Source organism: Bos indicus x Bos taurus, chromosome X, assembly GCF_003369695.1.
Source record: "Bos indicus x Bos taurus breed Angus x Brahman F1 hybrid chromosome X, Bos_hybrid_MaternalHap_v2.0, whole genome shotgun sequence".
Lineage (NCBI taxonomy): Eukaryota > Metazoa > Chordata > Mammalia > Artiodactyla > Bovidae > Bos > Bos indicus x Bos taurus.
The window spans coordinates 67,587,305-67,602,405 of NC_040105.1; the positions used below are offsets into that span (position 1 = coordinate 67,587,305).

The 15,101-nt window shown below is 41.1% G+C and overlaps 1 pseudogene; it reads right to left on the reverse strand.

The window, feature by feature from the left end:
• Positions 1–14,412, reverse strand: part of LOC113888069 — a 32,080-nt pseudogene extending 17,668 nt beyond the window's left edge.
• Positions 14,413–15,101: the final 689 nt, after the last annotated feature.

Genomic DNA, 15,101 nt, shown 5'->3' on the forward strand with positions numbered 1-15,101 from the left:
AAAGCAAAAGTTTTAGAAATTATCACTGATATCTATGCTCACCAATCTATAAAATGCTGATATAAAAGATAGTTCTTGGTTGCTAAAGGAAAGTAGGAAGTGTGCTTTCAGTAAAAAAAAAAAAAAGGTATGAAAAAATACTAAAAAGAGTTATGTGTAATCAGGATTTTCTAAAATTGGATTACAATTAGTTAGATAAACGGATTTTGTTAGGAATGACACAGCCATAGGAAAATTGGTTAGAGCCAACTAGGTTCAAGATGGCGGAGTTGACTTTCACTAGACCTTGAGCTGTATTTACACCCATTGTGACATATCAACAAGCTAAATGATATACCCATCAACATTGACTAAATCTGACCAAATGTTCTAAACCCTTTTAATTAATTTTTTTTGACAAAACCTCCTAAATAGAATTCTTTTGAAGTTCCTTTGACCTCTAGCTAACTTTGGGGTGCTTCAGAGTGCTCCTGAAACATCCCAAAGAGAGATATTAAACTAATTGTGTTTATTTGGTTGGTTAAATTACATGAAAAATATTATGAAATAATAAATCCTCTCATGTTATAATGTATGGTAAAAGTACTAATATAGATATCCTAGAAATTATATGGAGTTCTTAGCATTCTGATGTGTCCTGGTATTCTAATGGAAAACCTGATGACTTCACAAAAGTTAACAAAAGGACTGAATGAACCAGCTAATATCCCTATAACTTTTATGGTTTCTATCTGAAAACTTATGGGTTTGAATCTTGTGTTTCCTGGGAGTAGGGAAAATCTTCCTCTCAAACTAATTATGACAGTAATTTGGTAAAATTATATGTTATAAACAAAACAAATATATTTTCTCTCTATCTGACTCCTCCAGAAATTGGAAACTCTTAGGTTTCCAGTAAGTTTATTAAATGAGTTAGGAAGATTATCTCACTAACAGGTACAAAAATCTCCAGGAATTTTTGAGACCTTAAAAAGGGGAGAATTCACCTAGATTTGTTAGGTGAAACCTGTGATAAGCCTTTGGTGTGAGTTTCCCAGCCCTGCTTTATTTTAAAAATTCAGTCTGAGACTCTATAAATGTGTCAGCGAATCAAAAAGTTTATGATCAGTTATGATTATATAAATCATCAAGCCAAAATTAGTGATAGCAGGCCTATTTTGCAAACAAGCTAGTCTTGATTTGGTTGTATTTGATAAAAATGAGGATAATTTTAAGGAGAAAAAGATGTTTCAATAAATGTTAAATCCCAGTTTGTTAATGGAGGTCTGCATCTAGTAAGACTCATTTCTTGGATAGTTCTTTGCTATTATGCGATATTAGTGTAAAATTTAATTGAATTCTTAAAGAACACCCTGTTTGTTTCTGAAGCTTATCTCAGTAATCTGTCTTTGAATGAAGATCAGATGCCTCATGACCTGCAACTAGGACTGGAAAAAGACATAATTTAAGGTTCCGTTTCCAACCTGGATGGAAGGACCTTTTTATCAGGAGAAACTACACTACACCAGGATGAGAAGACGACGACATCAGAGGCAGACAGCTTGCCCAAGATCCTGAGCCTGATTCGTATGACCATTTATAATGTTTTCTTGACTTCTTAGACCTTTGCATATAAATCACATGCTTTTCTATCATAGGCCTGATTGTATGCTAATTTTAGAAATCAATCCAATTGTTGAATTTATGACCAATTACCTGTGTCTAGTTCTGGGTTACCTTGGTAAATTTCTCTACTACAAGGTTCTAACTGGTTGGCCCTGAGAAAATTTACTTAAAAAAAAAATTATAGTCATATTCAGGTCCCTATTGATATTACTAGATGGGATTCCCTCACCGGGCCAATTAATAATGCCTGCTCTGACTCTGGCCATAAATTTGAGTTTTCTTCTATTACTCAAGCTCAATCAGAGCAACAAGCAAAGTTTCAGCAAAGGAAAAAAATCTCCCACAATTATGGGATGGATTTATATAGATAACACCAGGCTATGGTAATTTAGGTTTAAAGTCTCCTCTATGTTGGAAACAATTAAATCATACTAAGGATAATCAGTCTAATAACACTAGAAAACTGGGCTATGTGCCTTATAGACAGTGCCAATATATAATTTCCCTGGAAGATAAAGATTTGTACAGAGTAGACTAAGTCAGATGACCTGGGATATACTGGGCTACATCCAACGGAAGCTCTTAAGTCTTACTTGTGACTTTACTAATACTGCTGGCTGTGTTATTCGTATTTCACCTGTCCTATAAAATTGCTGTTTCTTACATTGCCAAATGTGTGACTGAGGCCTCTGATAAAATAATATGTATTCCCATATGAGATGGATGATGGTAACAGTGTAACTCTATATATGGGAAGAAGCAATAAGAGGGAATGTTTTCCTGGACCAAGAGGCTAGTAAGACAGGTGATCCAGAGAATTTTGGTTACTGTTTTATGGCCTAGTCCAGTAACAGCACATTGAGTGGCCTGTCAACAAAATCTTTGCCAAACCTGAGAATGGACATTCTCAGCACCATGGGATAAAATGGTCATGAAATGCCTCCCTCAATATCATGGTTAAGTTTATGAGCAAAAAGGGGCTCTACCAACTGAAAACTGACACTTGCCATCTACGTCTACAAAGATTAAATCATGGCCACTGCAACTGCTGACCTTCAACTCTCCTGAAAGGAGTTCAGGATGAAAATCAGGAATGAGGCACTCTGTACTCTGGGAAAAACTGGCAGAACAGGCCTTCAAATAGTTAGATCTTTTCAGGAAAAGATTTTATGAGTCCCAATTCTTGCATCTTCTCATACCTAGAAAAGCACTGACATCATTAATGGTGACATCTGCTTTGGCTATTAAGGAAAATTTTACAGTTAATTTACAGAAAATTTACAGAAAATTTTACAGTCAAAATAGAGTAGCTATGGTTCAGACATCCTGAGAAATAATTAGGTGATACTATGGGTGTAATTTCAGACTAGACCTTGTATTGCTAAACACTTGAGTTTTCTGAGTCGTGTTAGGCCTGGATGCCACCATTCTCAAAACAATGTCTGTTAGAAGCTACTAACTTCAACCTTACTTTTTATAAAACTAGGCAACTGGCTACCTGGCTACAAGTCTCCCCGAAGTGCCAGGTCCAGACTGGGTTTCAGGCCTATTCTTCTAAAAAGAAATGAGATTTATTTTGTCTATTAAAATTCCAGTTATCACTCCTCCAGCTACTTCTAATTGGGTCTGTTACACCAAAATGGCAGACCAAGGGATTGAGATTTTAATTATACAAGGCTCAGATCTAGGACTTGGAACTCAGGAATACTTCCAATTTAGTGTCTATTCTCTAAGCTGAGGCAGTCCTATGCCATATTTTGACAGGAAGTTATCACAGTCATGCCCAGTTCCCTAAATTAAAACTGAGCAAGACTCTGTGGGGCTCTGGAGTACAAATCTGCTCTGTGTTCTCCATTTCTTGTCTGTAAGATATAGGCTTCATTCAGCCTTCTTGACCTTCCCTGAGTTCCAAAAGGTGGATTCAAATAATTGCTAATCGGGGAAGGGAGGGGATACAGAAACAGAGGAGAAACAATCAAATGGTGGTACAGCCTTCAGACAGGCTCCTGGTTCCTACTCAAAAACAAACAAACAAACAAAAAACAATGTCTTTGAGTTCTTCTATAGAACTGGGGCCCCCACCCAGGTGGAGAATGGTAACTTCAGACTGAACACAAGATTCATGGAGCACAGCTCTGTTGCCTCACCACCAACCAATCAAAAAAAGTCACAAACCCTGCAGCCCTCACCCCAAATGTTGCCTTCTGTTTCTGGGGAACAGTGATGACCATCCTGTTAGGTTTCCTGCTTGGCCCCTGTCTATTTCATCTCTGAGAGGAGCCAACAGTTTCAAACTAAATTGCTGTTATTACAAGGGTGAATGCTGGTTTCAGGCAAAAAAAAAAAAAACATACCTTGACTTAGATCAGGTAGAGAAAGACTTCTGCTCTGCTAGGCAGGCCTATGACCATGCACAGCAGGAAGAAGTCACAGAAGAAGGAGACCTCCGTCCCAATTCCCAAGAGGTATCTTGAGTATGAAGTCTCTGGGGGGAGTTGTTAGGGGAAGCACACTAACTGAAACCACCCACCCTGGCCAGGCACCATAGTAACCATTTGCATGAGTTGTTTTATGACAGGAGGTCCTGGTAAGGAACATGGAACTAATAAGCTACCACCAACCAGAAGAGTTCAGGAAAGGTCAAAAGGAGACACCACATGTCCGACCACCTCCCAGAATCCTTCTCTCTGGCATCCATCTTGCTGAACAAGGCATACACCAACAGGGAGGACTCTGAGTCAGAATGATTGGCTAAAGACAACCCGGAAACTAACCCCATTACCATAAAACCTGGGACTGGAAGCCATGTGGCAGAGCTGTTCTCCTGGGTTCCCTAACCCTACTGCTCTCCACCCGGGTGTCCTTTCCCAGTAAAATCTCTTGCTTTGTCAGCACATGAGTCTCTTTGGACAATTGACTTCCTAGTGTTAGACAAGAGCCCGGTTTTGGGCCCTGGGAGGGGTCCTCCTTCCTGCAACACTAGGGTCTTCCTGCTGCTGCTAAGTCGCTTCAGTCATGTCTGACTCTGTGTGATCCCATAGACGGCAGCCCACGAGGCTCCCCCGTCCCTGGGATTCTCCAGGCAAGAACACTGGAGTGGGTTGCCATTTCCTTCTCCAATGCATGAAAGTGAAAAGTGAAAGTGAAGTCCCTCAGTCGTGTCCGACTCTTAGCGACCCCATGGACTACAGCCCACCAGGCTCCTCTGTCCATTGGATTTTCCAGGCAAGAGTACTGGAGTGGGGTGCCATTGCCTTCTCTGAGGGTCTTCCTACCTCTACTAAAATGCTTATGTGTATGCCTTACCTCTCTCAGTTCAGTTCAGTCACTCAGTTGTATCTGACTCTTTGTGAGCCCATGAATGGCAGCACGCCAGACCTCCCTGCCCATCACCAACTCCTGGAGCCCACCCAAACCCATGTCCATTGAGTCAGTGATGCCATCCAACCATCTCATCCTCTGTCATCCTCCTCTCCTCCTGCCCTCAGTCTTTCCCAGTATCAGGGTCTTTTCAAATGACTCAGCTCTTCACATCAGGTGGCCAAAGTATTGGAGTTTCAGCTTCAAAATCAGTCCTTCCAATGAACACCCAGGACTGATCTCCTTTAGAATGGACTGGTTGGATCTCCTTGCAGTCTAAGGGACTCTCAAGGGTCTTCTCCAACACCACAGTTCAAAAGCATCAATTCTTTGGCTCTCAGCTTTCTTTATAGTCCCACTCTCACATCCATACATGACCACTGGAAAAACCATAGCCTTGACTAGAGGGACCTTTGTTGACAAAGTAATGTCTCTGCTTTTTAATATGCTGTCTAGGTTGGTCATAACTTTCCTTTTAAGGAGTAAGCATCTTTTAATTTCATGGCTGCGAAGGAAATGGCAATCCACTCCAGTACTATTGCCTGGAAAATCCCATGGACAAAGGAGCCTGGTAGGCTACAGTCTATGGGGTCGCAAAGAATCGGACACGACTGAGTGACTTCACTTTCACTTTCAGTCACCATCTGCAATGATTTTGAAGCCCAGAAAAATAAAGTCAGCTACTCTTTCCACTGTTTCCCCATCTATTTGCCATGAAGTGATGGGACTGGATACCATGATCTTAGTTTTCTGAATGTTGAGCTTTAAGCCAACTTTTTCACTCTTGTCTTTCACTTTCATTAAGAGGCTCTTTAGTTCTTCTTCACTTTCTGCCATAAGGGTGGTGTCATCTGCATATCTGAGATTATTGATATTTCTTCCAGCAATCTTGCTTCCAGCTTGTGCTTCATCCAGCCCAGCGTTTCTCATGATGTACTCTGCATATAAGTCAAATACGCAGGGTGACAATATACAGCCTTGATGTACTCCTTTTCCTATTTGGAACCAGTCTGTCATTCCATGTCCAGCTCTAACTGTTGCTTCCTGACCTGCATATACGTTTCTCAAGAGGCAGGTCAGATGGTCTGGTATTCCCATCTCTTTCAGAATTTTCCACAGTTTCTTGTGATCCACACAGTCAAAGGCTTTGGCATAGTCAATAAAGCAGAAATAGATGTGTTTCTGGAACACTCTTGCTTTTTCGATGATCCAGTGTATGTTGGCAATTTGATCTCTGGTTCTTCTGCCTTTTGTAAAACCAGCTTGAACATCTGAAAGTTCACGGTTCATGTATTGCTGAAGCCTGGCTTGGAGAATTTTAAGCATTACTTTACTAGCGTGTGAGATGAGTGCAATTGTGTGGTAGTTTGAGCATTGTTTGGCATTGTCTTTCTTTGGGATTGGAATGAAAACTGACCTTTTTGAGTCCTGTGGCCACTGCTGGGTTTTCCAAATTTGCTGGCATATTGAGTGAAGCACTTTCACAGCATCATCTTTCAGGATTTGGAATAGCTCAACTGGAATTCCATCACCTCCACTAGCTTTGTTCGTAGTGATGCTTTGTAAGGCCCACTTGACTTTACATTCCAGGATGTCTGGCTCTAGGTGAGTGATCACGCTCTCTAGAAGCAATTTAACTTTCTTTTAAACATTTGCATTGTAACTAAATATTTAAGAAGCAAAGACCGTGACATCTATCATTTATCCTCAAATGGTTTATTAATAATAATAACTAAAACAGCAATAATAATAGGATAAGTAATAGAGGAATTCCCTGTTTTATTATTGCAATTTTTCTACAGAAAACTTAAAAGTTTCATATTTATATTACATTAACATTTACAAGAAAACTTAGAAGTTTTACATTTTTTAAAGACAAAAGGTAAAGATACATTGTGTTAGACAACACATGTGTACACACAGCCTTATGTGGGCCACCTTTCCTTGGGATCTTATTTAGATATTGCTCAGCAACAGTTCCAACTTGCTATTTGAAGCCCTCCCTCTTGAAGGTCACTTCACCCAGTGACTCTAAGGGAAAGAATTCAACTCTCTCTCATATCTCTTTCCACTTGGGAGAATATTTCAAGCACCATTACTACTTATGCTGAGTTTATCTAAATTTTTTTGCATGATTTTTCTAACAATATGGATGCCAGGGCTCAGACCTAAGGCATATTTAGATTTGGATAGAGTTGAAGTTCACCCCACTCCAGTACTCTTGCCTGGAAAATCCCATGGACGGAGGAGCCTTGTGGGCTGCAGTCCATGGGGTCGCTAAGAGTCGGACATGACTGAGCGACTTCACTTTCGCTTTTCACTTTCATGCATTGGAAAAGGAAATGGCAACCCACTCGAGTGTTCTTGCCTGGAGAATCCCAGGGACGGGGGAGCCTGGTGGGCTGCCGTCTATGGGGTCGCACAGAGTCGGGTCGGACACGACTGAAGCGACTTAGCAGCAGCAGCAGCAGCAGAGTTGAAGTTAACTTCATTGTTCTATTATCATGGAAAAGCCTCCAGAAGGTAACCAATATGAATACTGGACCCATGTGGTCCAATTGCTGCAAGGAGTTATACTCAAAGACGTATGTTCAGAACAGCTTAAATAATTTTAAAATATTTCCATTTTTATCTTATGTCCCCTTTGGAATATAGAATGGAATCCAGTTTATACCAACAATACTTGTTTATATCCTATTTTATCTTTCAGTTTTCTTACACCTCCCACCCTAATATCTCTGGAGCTGCTCATTTGCAAAAATGCCTTCAAATACTCTTTTCCCTCTCTTTCTGCTGAATATCTTTCCTTTCTTTATTATGTAGATTAGTTTAGCTTCTTCTCTTTACATACTTCCTCTTCTTGGCCCACCTTTGAGACATTGTCTTCCTCAGTTCACTATCTATTTCTGTATCACAAAAGCTCCAGAACTCACCAGGTACTGAATTGGTCTCCTGGTGGGGGCTGCTAAACTGGAAAGACTACATCTCTTTACTTCCTTGAAGGAGAGAAGAGAAGAGATTGAGAACCTTGATGCTTTATTAATTAACTTTTTGCCCTTTCACCTAGGCAATAGGAGAAAAATGCATCCAGGGACCAACCCCTAGGACAATCCATATAATTCCTCCTGGCATCTCTTTCCCCCTTGGGGCTGCTTTTAATAGACCAAACTTGCAGTAAAAATTTTTCCATATCACTCTTTAAAAGATTATTAGGTTTGAAAAGCAGAAAAATATAAAGAAGAAATAAAAGACCTAAAATTCACTGGCCAGATAAACGTCTGACAGTATTTTTTAAATTAGTGTATAATTGCTTTATAACGTGTTAGTTTCTGTTGTAGAACAAAGTGAATCAGCTACATGTATACATACAACCCACTCCCCATCCCCACCTTTTAGGCCATCACAGAGCACTGAGCTGAGCTCCCTGTGCTATTCAGTAGCTTCCCATTAGCTATCTATTTTACATATGGTAGTGCATATATGTCAATGTTACTCTCTCAATTCAACACAGTGTTGAAAAGCAGAGGCATATTCTGCTGACAAAAGTCTGTATAGTCAAGGCTATGGTCTTCCCATTGGTCATGTACGGTTGTGAGAGCTGGACTGTAAAGAAGGCAGAGCACCAAAGAATTGATGCCTTTAAACTGTGGTGCTGAAGAAGACTCCTTAGAGTCCCTTGGACAGCAAGGAGATCAAACCAGTCAATCTTAAGGGAAATCAACCCTGAATATTCGTTGGAAGTGTTAGGGGAAGCACACTGATTGAAACTGCCCACCCTGGCCAGGCACCATAGTAACCATTTGCATGAGTTGTTCTACAACAGGAGGTCCTGGTAAGGAACGTGGAACTAATAAGCCTTCACCAACCGGAAGAGTTCAGGAAAGGTCAAAATGAGACACCACATATCCGACCACCTCCCAGAATCCTTCTCTCTTGCATTCATCTTGGCTGAACAAGGCGTGCACCACCAGGAAGGATTCTTGAGTCAGAATGATTGGCAAAAGACAACTCAGAAACTAACCCCATCACCATAAAACCTGAGACTTTGAGCCATGTAGCAGAACTGTTCTCCTGGGTTCCCTTACCCTGCTGCTCTCTGCCCACATGCTCTTTCCCAATAAAATCTCTTGCATTGTCAGCACATGTGTCTCCTTGGACAATTCATTTCCGAGTGTTAGACAAGAGCCCAGTTTCGGGCCCTGGGAGGGGTCCTCCTTCCTGCAACAGAAGGACTAATACTGAAGCTGAAACTGCAGTATCCTGGTTGTCTGATGTTAACAGCCAGCTCATTGGAAAAGTCCCCAATACTAGGAAAGATTGAGGGCAGAAGAAGAGGGCATCAGAGGATGAGATGGCTAGATGGCATCAGCGATGCTATGGACATGAATTTGGGCAAACTTTGGGAGATGGTGAGGGACAGGGAGGCCTGGTGTGCTGCAATCCATGGGGTCTCAAAGAGTCAGACATGATTGGGTGACTGAACATCAACAATAGGATCTATGCCCAGTAGTGGGATTGCTGGGTCATATGGTAATTTTATTTTTAGTTTTTCTAAGGAACCTCCATACTCTTCTCCATAGTGGTTGTATCAACTTACATTCCTACCAACAGTGTAAGAGGGTTCCCTTTTCTCCACACCCTCTCCAGCGTTTTACTGCTTGTAGTTTTCTTGATGATGGCCATTCTGACTGGTGAGAGGTGATACCTCACTGTAGTTTTGATTAAATTTATCTAATAATGAGTGATATTGAACATCTTTTCATGTGTTTGTTGACCATCTGTATGTGTTCTTTGGAGAAATATCTATTCAGGTCTTCTGCCCATTTTTTGATTGGGTTGTTTGTGTTTTTTGATACTGAGCTGCATTAGCTGCTTATATATTGTGAAGATTAATCTTTTGTCAGTTGCTTCATTTGCAAACATTTTCCCCATTCTGAGGGTTGTCTTTTCATCTTGTTTATGGTTTCCTTTGGTGTGGAAAAGCTTTTAAGTCTAATTAGGTCCCATTTGTTTATTCTTGTTTTTACTTTCATTACTCTGGGAAGTGGGTCAGAAAAAAAAAGAAAAGGATCTTGCTGCAGTTTATGTCAAAGAGTGTTCTGCCTATGTTTTCCTCTAAGAGTTTTATAGTGTCTGGTTTTACACTTAGGTCTTTAATTCATTTTGAGCTTAATTTTGTGCATGGTATTGTTAGGGGAAGCACACTAACTGAAGCCACCCAGGCCAGGCACCATAATAACCATTTGCATGAGTTGTTTTATGACAGGAGGTCCTGGTAAGAAACACGGAACTAATAAGCCACCACCAACCAGAAGTTCAGGAAAGGTCAAAAGGAGACACCACATGTCCGACCACCTCCCAGAATCCTTCTCTCTGGCATTCATCTTGGCTGATCAAGGCATGCACCACGAGGAAGGACTCTTAGTCAGAATGATTGGCTAAAGACAACTCAGAAACTAACCCTATCACCATAAAACCTGAGACTTTGAGCCATGTGGCAGAACTGTTCTCCTGGGTTCCCTTACCCTACTGCTCTCCACCTAGGCACCCTTTCCCAATAAAATCTCTTGCTTTGTCAGCACACGTGTCTCCTTGGACAATTCATTTCCGAGTGTTAGACAAGAGCCCAGTTTTGGGCCCTGGAAGGGGTCCCCATTTCTGCAACAGTGTTAGGAAGTGTTCTACTTTCATTATTTTACATGTAGCGTTCCAGTTTTCCCAGCACCACTTAGTGAAGATACTTTTTCCTATTGTCCTTTTTTGGTCTTTTCACCCCATTGTCTGTTTTTTCCCCATTCTTGCCTCCTTTGTCAAAGATTAGGTGTCCATAGGTGCTTTCTATCCTGTTCCATTGATCTATATTTGTTTTTCCAATGATAGCATTTTTAATAATACAACGAATACATACATATGGCCAGAAAATTCACACATAATATAAGGATATAAAGAAAGAAATGTTTCCCTTCATCATCATGCTCCCCAGTTTCCTCCTCAACGGTAAAGGAACTAATAATAGTTTCTTGTTTATTCTTCCAGAAACATGTTTGTGCATATGTTAGCATGTGTGTACTCCATAATATCATCTCAAAAACTCTGGACAATAATGCAGCCTGAAAATAATTTTCCTAAATCAAGATGATAGGATAAAACTAGTAACAATGTTTAACTCTATTTGAGATTTGTGCTCTGGAATCACAGACACAATTTAGAAATCCCCTCACCATTTTGTGTTCTGAGAAATGGCTAACCACAAAGGGCCAACCTTTCCTCATATATTCTCCTCCATTTTTCTTCACAAGTTAAATAAAATTTGCTATTCACATTTCCTCCATAGCTCCCTTGTTTATCTGCCTCCATAAATTTAGGCCCTCTTCCATTTCTTTGAAACATTCTTCCACAGAAATGAACATTCTCCGTATTGCAATAGCATAAATAAAAGCATCTCCTTAATTGTCTAGTGCATTTTGCCTTTCATGTTGTTAAAGAAAAATTGTTCTGACACTTTACTAAGGAATAGTAATGATGATTTTTTCAAGGGACTACTGCAGTGGGGTTTGCACCAGGAGGGAGAGATCGGGCTTAAGTCTGAATAAAGCAAGGACAAGTAGAGATTTATAGCCAAGGAGCAAGGTAGGGGTCAGTGGGTAGAAAATTACTGAGAGGAAACATCAGAAGTGAGGGGGGATTCTGACTTGATAGGATTCTTGCTGAAGGCAGGCCAGGGTGGCCAGATGCCAAGGGTGAGGGATGAAGAATTTAATCTGATATCGAGGGTGATCAGATATTGAATGTGGAGATCCTTGCTAATCCATTTTAGCAGGATTTTTGCTAAAAATGAGTAATGCAAAGATGGACACAAAAGTCTATCTTTGAAAAGTTCAAGGCCTAGTTGTGAAGAGTGCTCAGAAGAGCCTGACTAAAGTTTGGTCAGAGAGTCTTGGTCACTATCAACAGAGAAATTCTGCTTTCTTTCTATAAGCAAAAAATATACACTAATCCCAACATTAGTCAAAACCTATGCATAACTTTTATTCTTTTCTCTTTCCCATTTCCAAATTTAAATTGTGAGAAGTGAGGTGTCAAAGAATCCTTTTTGTTCTTGACCAGGATGTCCAAATTCCTAAAGATGAATTCTTAAAGCCTTTAACATTATCATTTATCCATAGTAGTTCCCCAGAAATGGTTACTGATCAGCAAGTCCAATATCTCTCAGCAAACAGTAATAAAAATCACCATTATTTTTTATAGGTATTTTGTTGAAATTTACCCTCTTCCCTTTTTTTTAAAGTGTTATGCCTAAACCTCCAGAGCCAGTCTTCAATGTTGCCTGTTCCATCACTTTTTCTCACCTTATTGGCAATGTCAATGAAAGGTTATGTAGGGCAAGACCACATGGCTTGGAGCCTAATCCAAGTTCCAATACTGCCTTTGATGGCAATACAAATGAAGAGGGTTAAATTATCAGGCAATGTTAGTTGCCAAGTTTAATGGCAGGGGAATGTCAGTAAGACTCTCATGATAATAACATTCTGAGTGGTCTTATTACTGTGATCTTGCCTGCAAACTGCCCATTCTTGGCACAATTACCACAGTGATTCACTTAATGACTAAATGTAATTTTGGTTGTATCCTGATCATGTAATGCCTCCCACCTCACTGAATAAAAGCCAAAGTTTTTCATCACAGCTGACAAGGCTGTATATAACCTGACTCTGTCACTCCAATTCTTTGCTATCATTCTCCCAACATTTGAACCATCCTCATTACAAGCACACCAGTCTTCTTGCTATTTTTCAAATATATCTCAGAGACTTATTATTCCTCCTACCTGAATATTTTCCCCTAGATAATCACACAGCATATTCCTGCACATACTTTAAGTGATTTCTCAAAGATCATTTCTTCAAAGAGGCCTCGTTTTAGGGCCTTAAAAAAAGATAAATGCGTATATATATGTACATATATATACATATATAGATGGAAGATTAACATTATATTGTCTTGTTCAAAAACATCTAAGCTTATCATTAAATTCATTAGGAGCTACCTGTGTTCCCTGGATCTCAGATCTCATCTATACCATGCCAATTTTCATATGAAATTTTAATTTCAATAATAAGAATGGGACAACATATATAAATTATGACATCCAGTTATTCTATTTACAAAGGTTAGGTATTACTAAGCAAAGACTTTCATTGTGCAGATGATCACTGTGGGACACTGAGCAAATGACTCTAGAATTTGTCTATCAATGAAATAGAATAAATAAAGTACAGGTTCAGAATTGTATTGATGTTTTGATGTTTCTATTGATATACTGATGTTTATAATTGTTGTTTTCAGATTAATCAGGATTGTGCATTTTACTTCAGAATATTTAAAATTTAAAGCACTGGTTTAAATTACCAATAACTAAGTAAAATAGAGACTTTCAGCTTTCTGATCACTATACAAACAGCAAGTGCCCTGTGTTCCCTGGGTCTCAGTTTGCAGCTCTTAGAAATAAAGGGCTAGATGCCACCACACCTATGCTTCCTCTCTTATTCAAAGTCTGACAGGGGTGAGGCACAGCATGGGGGCCAGAGGGAAGGTGTGGCCCCCCAAAGGACTGAAGACCCACAGGGATCATTGTTTTTCACGGACACAGGCCCCACACCAGGGTCAGTGGCAAAGACAGACCATATGGACAGAGTCTGTGGGAGTGGGCCCCAGGGACCTGAGGGCCCTTCCTCTTGTTTCCAGAACACATACAGCTTCTCAATACCTCAGTACTTATGAAACAGCCTGGGAACCAGAAGACTTGGAAGTCAAACAGGTAAAATAAGGTGTTTTCTTATTTTTTTCCCTGAAAGTTTCACTTAAACATCTCCGTGTGTCCCTGGGCTCAGTAAGTAAAGAATCCACAGAACACTTTCCCATACTTTTCCCCTCTTTTTTCCTGTGTCACTTCCCTCCCCCCACCCCCCCACCACCCCCCACACACACACACACTCCCACATACATAGGAGAAGAGCAGCAGGGATGGAGAAAAGGGGCAGCCTTGTTTCCTACCCATCATGTCAATTGTCAAGGTCGATGGAAGCTAAACCACAAACACAGGTTTGAAGAAGGAAATATCTCGGCCCTCTGAAAGGGGTAAGGGGTAGGGAACTGGGAAGGAAACTTTTTTCAGAACAGTTGAACTATTGCCGTTCTTGGAGGCCTTGCAACCCACACTTGGTATCACAAAAGCCAGCAAGGGGAAGGGCACCCTGCTAATATGCAACTTCTGCTCAGAAGAGTCACTGAAGGCTCAACAGTGAGCTTGGGGGTCCCAGGCCACTACTTTGAGAACCCCTGGTCTGATGAAGGGGAGAGCCTCACCTCTTCTCCAAGCCCCAGAAGTTGCGCGGTTATCACTGACATGACAAAATGTTCCAGAGGGTCATCTGCAGCCTTGACCATGTCTGCCTGGCCTGAAGAGAGGAGACCAAGCCTCCCCAAGGCTACCTTCCCAATCAACCAGAATTGACTGTTCCAGAAATGGGCACAGGCAGCCGGGAAAGGACTGCAGCACAGGATGGTCCCTGAGCCCCTGAGGTGGACTGGAGCACCTGCCCACCTGGCTAGGCTGCAAGCTCTGAGAGGGCAGGACCACATCCCACTTGTTCACTGTTCAGTTCCCAGTCACTCGGGTCACTATTTGTTGAATAAAAGAAGTAGCTAGGATACTCAGTGGCTCCTGGTGGGTAGTCAAGTTAGAGTCCCAGCTCAGGCACTTGGGAGAGTGAGGTGCTTATGACCTCTTTATGACTTATGTGGTGTGCACGCATGCATGTGTGCATGTGAGTGTGTCCTGTATTTGCCCAAGAGAACCCAGGAGCTTCCTGAGGGTGGGTGTCATAAACTGGTTTTAGTTCATGCCACAACTCTGCTCCTTAGGGGGCTGGCTCTCCACTTCACCATCAGCCACCCTGCCCAAGAAAGATCCCTCCTGAGGAGGTCCCCAGCTCTTTCCGACCCCAAGCTCCTCCCTGTCCCTGCTCTGTGTGGCGTTGGACAAGTCCCTGTTTCCTTATCTGGAAAGTGAGGATGTTGGGCTACATTAAGGGCAAGGAGCCACTTGGTGCCACAATTGCTCATCTCCATGATGT